The 15,861-nt window shown below is 46.0% G+C and overlaps 1 non-coding gene across 1 annotated transcript; it reads right to left on the reverse strand.

Annotated features, from left to right (window-relative positions):
• Window positions 1-9,266: 9,266 nt before the first annotated feature.
• Window positions 9,267-9,338, reverse strand: TRNAQ-UUG (transfer RNA glutamine (anticodon UUG)). The gene has a single exon. It is a non-coding gene; the product is annotated as a tRNA-Gln (tRNA).
• Between the last annotated feature and the right edge of the window lie 6,523 nt (window positions 9,339-15,861).

The following is a 15,861-nucleotide window of genomic DNA, read 5'->3' on the forward strand; positions in this document are numbered from 1 at the left end:
TGAAGAAGACGAAGCACAGAGGGTCAGACGTGTGAGGCTGCCGGCAGAAACCACATAATTGAGATTCTAATGGTCCTGAGCAGTAAAAGGATGCCAAGCCAGGAAAAGGGAGTAAGCGGAAGGGAATGCTCTTGAACGCCTTGATTTCCTGGTCAAGTAACATGGAACTGAATCATTCTCAAGTTTCCAATTCTGTATCACCCTCCTTCCGCACTGCACCAGAGACTCCCAGGATGGGATTCCTCAGCCTCAGAAGGCGGGGAGGGGGAACAGCTGACTGGCTAATGTGGCCTCAGCTCCTGGAGCTGGCAGCAGCTAGAAATCCTTCCTAGTAGGTTAGACAGCCCAGCCCCACCCACCCTTGGGCCTTCCGGATCTTACCCATGAAGCCAGCAAGGAGTGAGGTGGGGACAGGGGATTACTCCACCATGACCTCAGCACCTCTGGAAAAGTAAGTCACAACCTCTTGCCTCCCAACCCCACCCAATTCCCTACTTGACCTTAAGGACTGGGGACAGAACCGCTTTATGGGCCTTCGACCTCTGCTGTCACACAGGGTCCCCTGCTTAGAAGGGTGCATGCTAGGTTTAACACTCTGCTGTCCTCATCTTGAAATTCTTAATAATTTCTGAAAAAGACCTACACATTTTCATTTTACACTGCGCTCCATGCATTCCATGGCTGATCCTGTGTAGGGAGACAGAGGCCCTGGTCTGATGGAGGAGGCAGGATATTCATGCAGGGGCAGAGTTGCAGGCAGGGTTTGAATTAAGCACCAAAAAGATCTTGCTCCCTGCCCTCCTGTCCTTTCTCCCTCATTTCCGACAGAAGCTGGGGTAGGAGAGGGGCAGGGAGGTGACTTTGGAGTAGTTACTCAATGAACTCTTGGCCCCTCTGATTTTCTTATTCTCTACCAGACCACGGAAATGGGAGAGGTGGGGGACTCGTCGCCTGTAGCATCAGAGCTGAGGAAGCAGGGACCAGGAAAGCCGGGAGAGGACAGAGAAGGAAGAAGAGCCATGCACAAATGGCCTTGCCACTCCCCTGCTCCCCCCCCACCGGCAGCCCATCTAATCACGCTAATTCCTAAGCAAGCTAATTCCTGATGGAGCCACCCTCTAAAGCTCTCACATGTTCATCTGTTTATCGCTTTACTCCCTCTGCCTAGTCCTCAGTTAAAGCTTGGTCACCTTTTACCCTGATGATTCCACAGTCTCCTGTGGAACTCCCCGCCTTCCTAGCCCAGCTGCAGCCCACTCTGCCCTCGGCTGCTAGTGGGTAGCTCCCTTGCTTAATACCCTTCTTCACTCGCCACTTCCTGTGAGACCAAATCTAGACTCCTGGGCACCAAAGCCACCAAGGCCCTTCCGCATGAGGGGCCCTTATTACCTCTGGGGCCTCAGCTCTGCCTCCTACTCACCCCCAACCCCTACCCTGGCCCCCTAGCTCCACGCATCAATATGGAGCTTCTTTTATTGCTTGACCAGTTCATGCAGGGCTTGAAACACCCCTAGCCTGCTGCCGCTTCTTCATCTAGCTAATCCGGATAGTAAGTCACAACTAGGTTTAAACATCAAGCTTTCTCTGGCTTCTTGAGTCCCTAGAGACTTTGTGACTGAATGAAGAAGTAATGAAAAATTAGGGGGTTCAAAATTCAAGAGGTGTAAAAGGGTATACAGTGAACAGTCTCTTCTTTCTTTTCTCTCCCTGGTTTCATTCCTGGAGAAATCAATGTTCCAGTTTCTCATGCAGCCTTGCAGAGATATTTTATGCACACACAAGCCATATAAATGTTCTCCCCTTTTTACACAAACGTTAGCACTCCCATGCTATTCCGAGCTTTCGTCTGGATTTCTTTTTTTACCTTACCTACACCTGTATTTCACTTACATTTCATCCACCTAGACTCCCAAGCCTTGCTTTTCATTTTACAATGTACTTTAGTCTTTGATTTATTGGTCAAGATTTCAAGCTCCTTGAGGGCAGGGAGTAAGTTTTTTGTTTTTTTTTTTTTGAGACAGTCTCACTCTGTCACCCAGGCTGAAGTGCAATGGCAAGATCTTGGCTCACTGCAACTTCCACCTCCCAGGTTCAAGCGATTCTCCTGCCTCAGCCTCCTCAGTAGCTGGGATTACTGGCATGTGCCACCACACCCGGCTAATTTTTGTATTTTTAATAGTGATGGGGTTTCACCATGTTGGCCAGGCTGGTCTTGAACCGCTGACCTCAAGTGACCCGCCAACCTCGGCCTCCCAAAGAGCTGGGATAACAGGCGTGAGCCACCACGCCCTGCTAAGTCTTTTTTAAATTTTGTATTTCTAGCACCAAGAACATGGTAGGTGTTAAAAGACTACGTGTGGGCCAGGCGCAGTGGCTCATGCCTGTAATCCCAGCACTTTCGGAGGCCAAGGCTGGCAGATCGCTTGAGCCCAGGAGCTCAAGACCAGCCTGGGCAACATAGCGAAATCCCATCTCTACAAAAAATATAAAACTTAGCCAGATGTGGTGGCACATGCCTGTGGTCCCAGCTACTTGGGAGGCTGAGGTGGGAGGGTCGCTTGAACCCAGGAGGTCAAGGCTGCAGTGAGCCATGATCGCATCACTGCACTCCAGCTTGGGCAATGGAGTGAGATCCTGTCTCAAAAAAAAAAAAAAAAAAAGACTGTATGTATTTTATAACTTATAGGCTTACACAGGACACAGTGGTCTGCACCTGTAGTCCTAGCTGCTCAGGAGGCTGAGGCAGGAGGATCACGTGAACCCAGAAATGTGGGGCTACAGTGTGCTATGCCCTGGTCCCCTTCACCAGAATAAAACCATTGGAAGAGGCTTTCAGACTGCTGTGAGGAGAAAGAGAGGTTCTTCCTACGCTACTGGGCATAGAAAGAGACGGACATGTAGAGGAGGTCTCAGAGAAACTGGAGCTAGGAGAAGAAGGCCAGCTGGGATGGTAGTGAGTGTCGAAGTGTTTTATCAATTATGGGTTCTAGAATCAAGTTAGTCGATTGTGACCAGTTTAAAAAAAATAAAATACATAGAAAATATCAGAGGCTGGGTGTGGTGGCTCACGCCTGTAATCCCAGCACTTTGGGAGGCCGAGACTGGCGGATCACCTGAGGTCAGGAGTTAAAGACCAGACTGGCCAACATGGTGAAACCCTGCCTCTACTAAAAATACAAAAATTAGCCAGGTGTGGTGACCCACACCTGTAGTCCCAGCTCCTGGAGAGGCTGAGGTGGGAGGATCATTTGATAATGACACTGCAATCCAGCCTGGGCAACAGAGTAAGACCTTGTCTCAAAAGAAAAAAAAAAAAAAAGGAAAGAAAAGAAAAAATATCAGAGTATACTTTTATGTGTGAATATTATTTCTTTTTATTTAATTGAGACAGGGTCTTGCTGTGTCATCCAGGTTGGAGTGCAGTGGCCTGATCACCGCTTACTGCAGCTTCAACCTGTGGGGCCCAAGTGATCGTCTTCCCTCAGCCTCCTGAGTCACCATGACTAGAGGAGCACGTGCCACCAAGCTCGGCTAATTTTTAAATTTTTTGTAAGGATGAGGTCTCACTACATTGCACAGACTGGTCTCAAATTCCTGGGCTCAAGTGATCCTCCCACCTCAGCACCCCCAAAGTGCTGGGATTATAGATATGAGCCATCACGCCAAGCCAAATATTATTTTTGTTTAATTTACTATTTTTTTGGTTTGTTTTTAAAAGGTTAGTCAAGTGAAGCAATGGGAGTGGAGTACATCTTATTTCTTAAACCTTTATTTCAGTTTTGTGCATGTGTGTATGTGTACACTGGTTTCTGATGAAAAATAGACATCTTACTGAGGGTCTTAATACAAACAAACAAAAAATGGTGAAAGCCATAGGAGAGATAATGAAAAAGCTCATGGTGAGTAAAGTCCTAAACTGGGAATGAGGATTCACAGACGAACCAAACCTCAGAGAGGAAGGCAGGGTACCTTTTGTGGAGCCCAATCTCCATCTGAATGCAGAAATCTTCCTACACTCACAACTGACAAAGAGCTTTGAGCCTCCCTGGAAGACTTCAGGCACCAGCAGCTCAGTATTTCTCAAGCCTGTTGAAACCACCTTTGCAAAAGTTCTGACAGTGAGAGAAATCTGACATGGCCGACTCCATCTTGCTTCTAGCCTCACAGACTAGCTGTCTTCAGCTCACTCCTGCACGTGGGCCAAGCTAAACACGGGAGGAATCTGGTTTATAGTTTAACTTGCAAGCAAGGATGATAATAGTCCCTCCCTAAAACCAACCTCCTCCTTGCTCAGGGACCAAAAATGTAGGTGTCATTTCTATAATCCTTTACTGTTCAGAGGTCATGTGGCCAGGGGTCACAAGATTTGTGATTTGTGCCCCCTGTAGATAACATCACTATTGTAAAACCTAGGCTTGGTCTTTTGAGATGCATTCTGGCAACTGACAGACCCCACCTAGATCAGTGATTCATGACTCAACCGGGCCTGTGGCCCCACCCAGAGGCAGATTCAGCACAGAAAGACCATTTTCCACACCCCTATGATTTAATCCCTAATCAGTCAGCAGTGCCCATTCCCTAGCCCCCTGCTCATCAAATTGTTCATAAAAACCCCAACTTCTGAGCCTTCAGGGAGACTGGTTTGAGTAATAACTCCATCTCCAGGCTGGGCGCAGTGGCTCAGCACATCGGGAGGCTGAGGCGGGTGGATCACCTGAGGTCAGGAGTTCAAGACCAGCCTGGCCAACATGGCAAAACCCCATCTCTACTAAAAATACAAAAATTAGCCAGGTGTGGTGGTGCATACCTGTAGTCCCAGCTACTTGGGAGGCTGAGGCAGGAGAATCGCTTGAACCCAGGAGGCAGAGATTGCAGTGAGCCAAGATCACACTACTGCACTCCAGTCTGGATGACAGAACGAGACTCTGTCTAAAAAAATAAAATAAAATAACTCCATCTCCCACATGGCAGACCTTGTGTCAATTGAACTCTTTCTTTAATGCAATGCTGAGGTCTTGGTGAATTGATTTGGTCTGTGCAGCCGGCAGGAAGAACCCCCTGGGTGAATACACTGTTCTGCCAATGGACAGCTCAAGTTGTTAGAAAGTTCATCCTCTTTGCCCCTCTAACTTCCACCCATGACTTCTAATTCTCTGCCTCTGTTGTAATCCAGACTAGGAACAAATAGGCAAATAAACTAAGAAAGCTATCTTGTGACCTCTAAGTTTTGTTTTCCTCCTGGTGTAAGTATTTGTGTTTCTCAAGTATCTGAGCTTCCACAGACTTCACTATTCTAGTTGTTTCTCTAGCAGTTACCATTCTTGACTATATTATGGATCAGATATAGATATAAAGACTTTTCATTTCTATTTTACTAATTCTCACAACACTGCTATGCAAAAGGTACTATTATTATCCTTTTGCATATGAGGCTCAGAACACTTAAATTGCTTACCCAAATTACCCAGCCAGTTAGTGGCAGGATGAAATTTACCAATGTCTTTGTGTGATACATAGAATTGATCTCAATCCTCCAGATGTGGTTTGACTGGCCCAAAGTAGAAAATCTTTATCCTGACTTCCCCTTGGTGGACAAAGTTTTCTTTTATTTAAAATAGAGATGGGTTCTCACTATGTTGCCCAAGCTGGTCTCAAACTCCTGGCCTCAAGTGATCCTCCTGCCTCAGCCTCCCAAAGTGCTAGAATTGCAGGCATGTGCCACCTTGCCCAGCCTAACATTCTTGTGTATGTCTCTAGGTGCACATATGCACACACTTCTGTGAATATATGGGCAAGAGTGAAATTGCTATATCATAGGGTCTAGCATTTCCAACTTTAGTAATGTCAAACTGTTTTCCACCAATTTACACTCCTACGAAGGTTCACATTATTCCATATTCTTAACATCAGCATTGGCATTCTGGTGAGTGTGTAGTGGTATCTGATTGAGTTTTTAATTTGCATTTGCATGATGACTAATGATTGTTTGTATCTTTTCATATGTATATCAGTTATTTTCAGTTTCCTTTTTCAGTGAAGTGCCCATTCAAGCCTTTTGTTATTTTTCTATTAGATTGCCTTTTCTTATTGATTTTTAGGATTTTTTTTTTTAACCCAAACTGACTATGTATTTTCCCTACTTTATTTTATTTTTGACACAGGATCTTGCTCTGTCACCAAGGCTGGAGTGCAGTGGTGCAATCATGGCTCACTGAAGCTTTGACCCCAAGGGCTCAAGCCATCCTCCTGCCTCAGCCTCCTGAGTAGCTAGGACCACAGGTCTGCGCCACCACACTCAGCCAATTTGTGTATTTTTAGTAGAGGTGGGTATTTGCCATATTGCTCAGGCTGGTCTCCAACTCCTGGGCTCAAGTAATGCCTGCCTCAGCCTCCCAAAGTGTTGGGATTACAGGTGTGAGCCACCATCCCGGCTGGATTTTTCCATTGTAATCTATATTTAAGTTATTTGTCAGTTATGCATTACAAATGTCTTTTCCTGGTTGGGCAAAGTGGCTAACACCTGTAATCCCAGCACTTTGGGAGGCGGAGGTGGACAGATCGCTTGAGCTCAGGAGTTTGAGACCAGTTTGGGCAACATGGTGAAACCTTGTCTCTACTAAAGATACAAAAATTAGGCCGGGCGCAGTGACTCATACCTGTAATTCTAACACTTTGGGAGGCCGAGGCGGGTGGATCACTTGAGGTCAGGAGTTCGAGACCAGCCTGGCCAACATGCCAAAGCCCCGTCTCTACTAAAAGTACAAAAGTTAGCTGGAGGCCTCTAATCCCAGCTACTCAGGAGGCTGAGGCAGGAGAATCGCTTGAACCTGGGAGGTTGAGGCTGCAGTGAGCTGAGATTACACCACTGCACTCAAGCCTGGGGGATAAAGTGAGATTCTATCTCAAAACACAAAACAAACAAAAAAAACCAAATATCTTTTCCTATTCTGTGGCTGACCTTGTCATTTTATTATTGGGGTCTTTTGACAAGGAGAACATACAGTATCACATTAATATGGTGAAGTATATCAATATTTTAGAAGCTTTTTTGTCTTTTTTGGGAAGACTTTCCTTACCTTGAGGTCATGAAGATAGTCTCCTATGTTGTCTTCCAGAAGCTTTATTGTTTTTTCTTCACATTGAAGTCTACAATTCACATGGAATTTATTTCTCTGTTTAATATAAGTTAGGGAGGAATTCGATTTCGTATTTTTCCATATGGACACTCAATTGTCCCAGAACAATTTATCGAAAAGTAGGCCCTAGCTGGGCATGGTGGCACGTGCCTGCCATCCCAGCTACTTAGGAGGCTGAGGGGGGAGGATCATTTGAGTCCAGGAGTTCCAGGTCGCAGTAAGTTGCGATTGTGCCACTGGACTCCAGCCTGGGCGACAGAGCAACACCCTGTCAAAAAGAAGAAAAAAAGAGAAGGAAGAGGAGGAGAGGGGAATGGGGAGTAGGAGGGGGAGAAGGAGGAAGAGGAGGAGAAAAAAGAGAGAAAGAATGAAAGGAAAAGAAAGTTATTTTACCCACTCCTCTGTTGTGCCAGCTTTGTCAATTGTCCAGATACTTGTGGGGCTGAATCTGGGTTCCCTATTCTGTTGCGTTGGCATGTTTTCCCATCCTTGCACCAGTACCGAACTACCTCAATTTTTATAGCTTCCAGTTGATAATGAGCTTTACGCTCTGGTGGAGCAAATCCTCCCACGTCTCATGGGTAGGTATTTTTGAGGCTGGGATTGCTCATACACACAGATCCATTCAACCATTTAGGGAGAGTGTGGGGTGGGGTGGGGTGGGGAGAACGGGTGCTCAGGGGAGAGGTGGGAGAGCAGCGCGAGGATCCTCTCTGTTTCCATGGTATCCTCCCAAGGGGCGGGAACATATAACCACAGTGCCAATCAACCTGTGGGGAGATCATAAATGCGTCAGCGGACTCCCTTGTCACTTATCCTAGAGAGACAGGCACCTCTCAAAACCGAGATGTCAATCCAAAGAAGCTGCTTCACGCACGTCTTTCCCATACAATCCTAAAGGTACGCCCTTTCCTGCAAAGCACGTGCGCCTGCTCGGCACCCTAAACACGGATCCTGGACAGATTTGCCCAGAGAGACGCGCTCAGTCCGTCTGAGGACTGCCTTAAGACGCCCTGGCCGGCTGAAGAACCGGTCCCTTAGCCGAGGGACTGTTTTTCTTTCTCTTCTTTCTTTTTCTTCTCTTCCCCTCCCCTCCCCTCACTCTCTTTCTCTCCCCTCTTCTCTCTCTCTCCTTTCCTCTTTCACCAGCTACAGCATCTAAGAGACTGTTTTCTTTCTTCTTTTAAAATCGCTTCTCTCTTTCACCAACTACAGGATCTAGGGACTGTTTTCTTTCTTTCTTTTCTTTTCTTTTTTTTTTTTTTTTGAGATGAAGTCTTTCTCTGTCTCCCAGGCTGGAGTACACAGGCTCTCGGCTCACTGCAACCTCCACTTCCCGGGTTCAAGCCATTCTCCTGCCTCAGCCTCCCCAGTAGCTGAGATTACAGGGGCGCGTCACCACGCCCGGCTAATTCTTGTATTTTTAGTTGAGACGAGGGTTCACCATGTTAGCCAGGCTGGTTTCGAACTCCTGACCTCAGGTGATCCGCCCGCCTCGGCCTTCCAAAGGGCTGGGATTACAGGCGTGAGCCACCGAATACAGCGTAAGGGCCTGTTTTCTGACTGACAGACACAGACGACCTCACTGAGCACCGGACAACCAAGACAAACATACTACGGTGGGTGCCAGACCCCAAAAACACACCCCTCTGGGGACTGCAGCCTCGTTATTGTTTGTGACCAATTGGAGTCCCGCAGGCGCCGTTTCCCCGCCCTTTGATTCGGTCGAGCCACTTCATTGGCGGCTCAGGCAGCAGTAACGTATCGCGCTTGCTCAGTAGCCAATAAGAAGCATGATGGCAACTTCGGCAACGTGGGACCTCCTAGACCGGCCGACCTAGCTATGCCCGGCCTGAAGCAGCATCCTCCGGATCCTTTGGGTTCTTACGGAAGTTGCCCTCCAGGGTGAAGTCGCGTTCGCTCTCCCATCAACACATTTATTTTTCTGCCCGACTCTCGCGCGTGCGCACTGACACCCCCAGGACGGCCCTGAAATGAAAACATCTTGAGAGACGGGGAGGTACCCCAAGCCGCTGTAGGGCAGGTCAGTGGGGCTACCGACACAGCCCGAGGTGGCTGCTGCCGGAAGCGGTCCTCAAAACACGAATTGTAGGACCAAAAGGTCTAGTGAGGTCCCACCGAGATTTGAACTCGGATCGCTGGATTCAAAGTCCAGAGTGCTAACCATTACACCATGGGACCTGCTGGCTGCTTAAGGCGGCCGCGAGTCTCCTCAAGCTAGGAGGACTCTAGGCGTCCTTTCCAGAGCGGCGGCGGTGTCTGTGTTTGCCGGATTGGACCTTGGGCCGGGGTCCCACGGGTGGCGGGGCGAGGGCTTCTGCGTCCTTCGCCTTCCAGGCTTTTCTGGTCCCGGGGATATCATGTCTTCCTGCGCTCCTCCGGGGGCTGGGAGGTCGGAAAGGCAGCAGGCTGGCGGGGTTGGCGATGTGGGGCCGGACTGGGTCCGGGGAAAGCCTGCTCCAACCCCAGCTCCGGGGGAGGAGGCGCGGCGCACGGAGCCTGGGTTGTTTATTTATTTATTTACGTGGGGAGTGCCTTAGAAAAGGTATTTTGGCCAAGCAGGAAGGGAAGCGGACTGGCATGTAGGGGACAACGGTTCAAACCTCAGACGCCCCAGAAACGCGCGAACGGAGACTTTGAAATTGGGCCCCCAGCCTGACTGCGTCGGTACGAGTCGTACGGTTTCACGTGGCTGGAGCTCACGAGAAAACCGTTCCAAAGTTTCGCCTCCACTTGCGTGTCTGCCTAATTAAAAAGCACCAGGTGAGACTGCTGAGATAACACCCAGATACCCTTCCTTGCTGGGCGATTATCCTTAACTTTAGGATTAAATCAGATCAGTGGAAAAGACACTCCCCTCTGGGCTCTCTCCCCCGTTTTAGTGAGCGTGTATGTAAACGGATGTTTCTGCAGGTCAATCTGGCTACATTAAATTTTTACACGCCATTTGACTCAGCAGTTTCACCTTTGAGACTTTAACCTACGGAAACACCAAGGCAAGTGCCAAGACGTATGTTCCAGGATGTTCTCAGCTATGTTGTTTATAATAGTAAAAAACAGAAAATAAACGTCCAAGTGAAAATTGGTAATAATATCTACACAATAAATATTGTGCAAGAATTTAGGGAATAACTTATTGTAATGATATAAAAAGATATACAAGCCAAAACAAAAAAGCTACTTGCCAATTATTATGTATAATAATAATAAAATCGACTTACCAATTAGTATGTGTACATACCAATTAGCATGTATAACAATATGATAAGAGTAGGTAAAATCTACTTACCAATTTTTATGTATAATAGTGTTGTACCAATTAGTGTGTATAATAATATAGTTTATATTAATTATATATAACATTAATTATATATAAATAAAATACATCATTTAATAATATATACTAATATCTAATTCATATATAATATATACTAACAATATATAGTAATATGTATAATATCCCATGACTTATAAACAAACAGAAAAGTTACACATGTGTGTAATGAACATTTACCATTTATTTGACGTGTGACATCTGACTTCCTTTCTTGAGGGCGCCAACACTGTGTGATCTGGGTGACAGCAGCTGTGCCCCAAGGTAGATATACTCATTCTCCAGCAGTCAGAATGAGATGTAGCTTGGCCAATTAGACTTAAAATCCAGAGACTGATGCCCAGAAACGAGCATTTTAGAACTCATTCTGCTGCTAGTGATGGCTGTGACACCCGGTGTCCCAGGAGCAGTGGGGGCAGCCAGGCCATGCCCACTGGCAGCAGAACTGGCATCCTAACGACATGGCCCAGGATCCTGACCTTGCCTGAGGTCCTGGCTGCCCAGTTCCCCTTGGGCTCTGCCCGTTTTCCTGAGTTTGCTTTTCCAGCCTCTCTCTGGTGCTCTGAGCTGTCTCACATCCCTCCAATAAGTCTCTTTTCTTGCTTAATGTACCCAGTCCTTTTCCGTTGCATGCAGTCAAGAGCATGGTAGCCTAAATCTGAAATGCTCTGTTGATGATTTATCTCTGAGGAGTAAATTTATAAGGACTTTTCTGTTTTTCCATATTGCTTGATAAAAGAATAACTCTTGTATATTGTTAGAAGAAACAGTAAAGATTTTCCATTTTGGGAAACAAGCCAATCTCCCCTTAAGCTCCTGTGCCTTAAGGGTGAGCTATTAAGGCTGAAGTTGAATGACTTCAGCATCTTTGTACCTCAGCTTTCCTGTTTATTTCTTCCTTACACAGGTTCTGTAAGCACCAGTGAGAGTGCATTGAAATTAATTTCTCAAAAGCTACTTTAGAAACCCTAAAGGGTCATGATGATATTCTTTGACAATGCATAGGAGATAGTTCCTTCTGCCCAGTGTGAGGGTAAAGGTGACTCCACCCTCCTATTTCCACTTCTCCCTACTCCCATTCTCTAGCTCTTTCTTTCTTTCTCTTTCTTTCCTTTTCTTTTCTCTTCTCTTCTCTTCTCTTTTCTTTTCTTCTTTCTTTCTGAGATGGAGTCTGGCTCTTTTGCCCAGGCTGGAGTGTAGTGGCATGATCTCAGCTCACTGCAACCTCTGCCTCCCAGGTTCAAGCAATTCTCCTGCCTCAGCCTCCTGAGTAATTGGAACTACAGTGCACCACTACCACGCCCAGCTGATTTTTGTGTTTTTAGTAGAGACGGAGTTTCACCATGTTGGCCAGGCTGGTCTCAAACTCCTGGCCTCAAGTAATCCACCTGCCTCTGCCTCTCAAAGTGCTGGAATTACAGGCCTGAGCCACTGTGCCTGGCCATATTTACTAATTTTTTAATGATAAGAGAGGAAAGGGAGACAGGATGTAATCTTCCTTCCCCCAGAATAACTAGTTTCCATTAACATAAAGCCACAGTTCATGACATTGTAAAGATGGCAACCCATGGCATCTTTGAGAACAGACCCAGCCTTCCAAGGGGCTCCTGAAGCATGGGAGAGTCCTAGGTTCTGCTAGAGGTGGGGTCAGTGTGGCTTCAGCCCTGGCACTGAGACTGAGGGCTGAATCAGGCAGAGGGGGAGAACAGTGAGGCTAGGGGTTAGGAAGGACCTGAAGGAAGGCTGGGCCCAGTGGCTCACACCTGTAATCCCAGCACTTTGGGAGGTCCAGGTGAGTGGATCGCCTGAGGTCGGGAGTTCCAGACCAGCCTGACCAACATGGAGAAACCCCGTCTCTACTAAAAATACAAAATTAGCCAGGTGTATTGGCGCGTGCCTGTAATCCCAGCTACTCAGGAGGCCGAGGAAGGAGAATCGCTTGAACCCAGGAGGTGGAGGTTGCAGTGAGCTGAGATTGTGCCATTGCACTCCAGCCTGGGCAACAAGAGCGAAACTCTGTCTCAAAAAAAAAAAAAAAAAAACCCTGAAGGTGAGGATTAGGGCCTTCAAGTTTTTTGTAAGCCTGTAAATATATAGTGGGTGGAATAACAGGTGCTTTGAGTAGTTAAATGGAAAGTATTCCTGTTCACTATCATAGCCATGTTCAGTCCATTTCCTTTGTCCATTCTGAAGCTTCTCACAGTTAGCTGGGATAGAATCTGTCTTGCTCTGTGTCCTCATCACCCAGCTTAGGTGATACCTGCCACGAATCCCCTACTTTACCTTGGGATCCCCGGCTGAGCCAGACAAGCTGCCAGCACCTCCTTGTGCAGTGTGAGGAGGGATGCCCTGAGTCTCTGGGCTTGCCCCTTCCACCCAACCCCTATTGCCCAGAAGGATCTGGTATTCCTGAACAAAATACAAAATGAGGCTGGGTGCGGTGGCTCACGCCTACAATCCCAGCACTTTGGGAGGCCGAGGCAGGTGGATCACCTGAGGTCGGGAGTTCCAGACCAGCCTGACCAACATGGAGAAGCCCCTTCTCCACTAAAAATATAAAATTAGCCGGGCATGGTGGCGCATGCCTGTAATCCCAGCTACTTGGGAGGCTGAGGGAGGAGAATCGCTTGAACCCGGGAGGCAGAGGTTGCGATGAGCCAAGATTGTGCCATTGCACTCCAGCCTGAGCAAAAAGAACAAAACTCCATCTAAAAAAATAAATAAAACCCAACAAATATACATGTATATGAATATGAATATTCCTTTTCTCTTTTCTTCTGTAGAGACAGAGTCTTGCTATGTTGCCCAGGCTATTCTTGAACTCCTGGGCTCAAGTGGTCCTCCTGCCTTGGCCTTCCAAAGTGACGAGATTACAGATGTGAGCAACTGAGCCCAGCACATATTCTTTTTCTTAAAAAAGAAAAAATTAAAACACTGTTCTGCAACTTGTTTTATTAGCACCATATGTTGCATATGTTGAAGATTGTTCAATAACAGAATATATAAAATCTATCTCATTTTTTAAAATAGAGACAGGAATCTTGCTATGTTGCCCAGGCTGGTCTTGCATCCCTGGCCTTAAGTGATCCTTCTGCCTTGGCTTCCCAAAATGCTGGATTACAGGAATGAGCCACTACCCCCAGCCTTATCCCTTTAAATGATATGTAATTGAATTATTATTTATATAATGGAAAATGCACAAATAGTAACTGGAGAAACCAATACTTTTTTTTTTTAAACAAATGTATACGCCTGTGTCACCATCACCTAGATCAAGATATAAAGCATTTCCATCACCCCAGAAAGTTCTCTGGTACTCTTTTCAAGCCATTACCTCCTACCTCCCTGGAATCACTATACTGGTTTCTATCACCATAAATTACTTTTGCCTGCTCTTAAATTTTACATATATGAAATTCACTTATCTGTAGTGTATTTTGTGTCTGGTTTCTTTTGCCAGACACAAAATCAATCAACAAAATTAAATCAATAATTTTGAAGGCTGGGCACGGTGGCTCACGCCTGTAATCCCAGCTGTTTGGGAGGCTGAGGCAGGCAGATCACAAGATCAGGAGTTTGAGACCAGCCTAGGCAATATGGTGAAACCCAGTCTCTAGTAAAAATGCAAAAAAATTAGCTGGGCGTGGTGGTGCATGCCTATAATCCCAGCTACTCGGGAGGCTGAGGCAGGAGAATTGCTTGAACCTGGGAGGCAGACGTTGCAGTGAGCCAAGATAGCGCCACTGCACTGCAGCCTGGGAGACAGAGTGAGACTCTGTCTCAGATAAATAAATAAATAAATAAATAAATAAATAACAATTTTGAGACTCATCCTTGTGATTTTATATGTCGGTAGTACATTCTTTCATTGCTAAATAATATTGCATTGTATGACTATAGGACGATTTGTTGATCCATTCTCCAGTTGATGGACATTTGGGTTGTTTACAGTTTGGGGCTAGTATAAATAAATCTGCTATGACCACTCTTGTACAACTCTTTTTTGGCTTTGGGTATAAACCTAAGAATAGAATTGCTGGACTATAGGCTATGTGTATACTTAAGTTTATTAGGAACTGCCAAACAGTTTTCCAAGGTTCTTGTACTATTTTATACTCCCACCAGCAGTGTATGGGAGAGTTCCAGTTCTACATCTTTGTTAGTAGGTGGCATTGTTAGTCTCTTAAATTTCAGCCATTCTGGTGGGTGTATAGTGATCTCTTTTTATGGTTTTAATTTGTATTTCCCTGATGGTTATGATGTTGAACATCTATTTTACATGCTTACTAGCTGTTTAGATATGTTCTTTTCTAAGTGCTGTTTCAAGTATTTTGTTCATTAAGAAAATGTTTTTCCTGGCCTGGGCAACATGGCAAGACCCCATCTCTACAAAAAATTAAAAAATTAGCTGGGCTGGTTGTGCCACTGCACTCCAGCCTGGGCAACAGAGCAAGACCCTGTCTCACAAAAAAAAATTTCTTATTAATTTACAGGAATTCTTTATATATCCTGATATGAATCCTTTATCAAATATGTGTATGTTGAACATTTTCTCCCAGTCTGTGGCTTGCCTTTTCACTTTTTTTTTCTTTCTTCTTTTTTTTTCTTTTTTTTTTTAAGACAGAGTCTCACTCTGTCACCCAGGCTGGAGTGCAGTGGCACGATCTCTGCAACCTCTGACTCCTGGGTTCAAGTAAGTCTTGTGCCTCAGCCTCCTGAGTAGCTGGGATTACAGGTGCTTACCAGCATGCCTGGCTAATGTTTGTATTTTTAGTAGAGACAGGGTTTCACCATGTTGGCCAGTTTGGTCTCGAACTCCTAACCTCAAGTGATCTGCCCATCTCAGCCTCCCAAAGTGCTGGGATTATAGGTGCAAGCCACTGTGGCCAGCTGCCTTTTCACTTTCTTAATAGTGTCTATATTAGCCCGTTTGCACACTGCTGATAAAGACATACCTGAGACTGGGAAGAAAAAGAGGTTTAATGGACTTACAGTTCTACGTGGCTGTGGAGATCTCACAATCATGATGGAAGGTGAAAGGCATGTCTCACATGGCGGCAGACAAGAGAAGAGTGCTTGTGCAGGGAACTCCCCTTTTTAAAACCATCAGATCTCGTGAGACTTATTCACTATCATGAAAACAGCACGGGAAATACCTGCCTTCATGATTCAGTTACCTCCCATTGGGTCCCTCCCACAACACATGGAAATTCAAGATGAGATCTGGGTGGGGACACAGCCAAACCATATCATTCTGCCCCAGTCCCTCCCAAATCTCAGGTCCTCACATTTCAAAACCATTTATGCCTTCCCAACAGTCCCCCAAAGTCTTAACTCATTGCAGCATTAACTCAAAAGTCAACAGTCCAA

Source organism: Pongo pygmaeus, chromosome 19 (genome assembly GCF_028885625.2).
Source record: "Pongo pygmaeus isolate AG05252 chromosome 19, NHGRI_mPonPyg2-v2.0_pri, whole genome shotgun sequence".
NCBI lineage: Eukaryota > Metazoa > Chordata > Mammalia > Primates > Hominidae > Pongo > Pongo pygmaeus.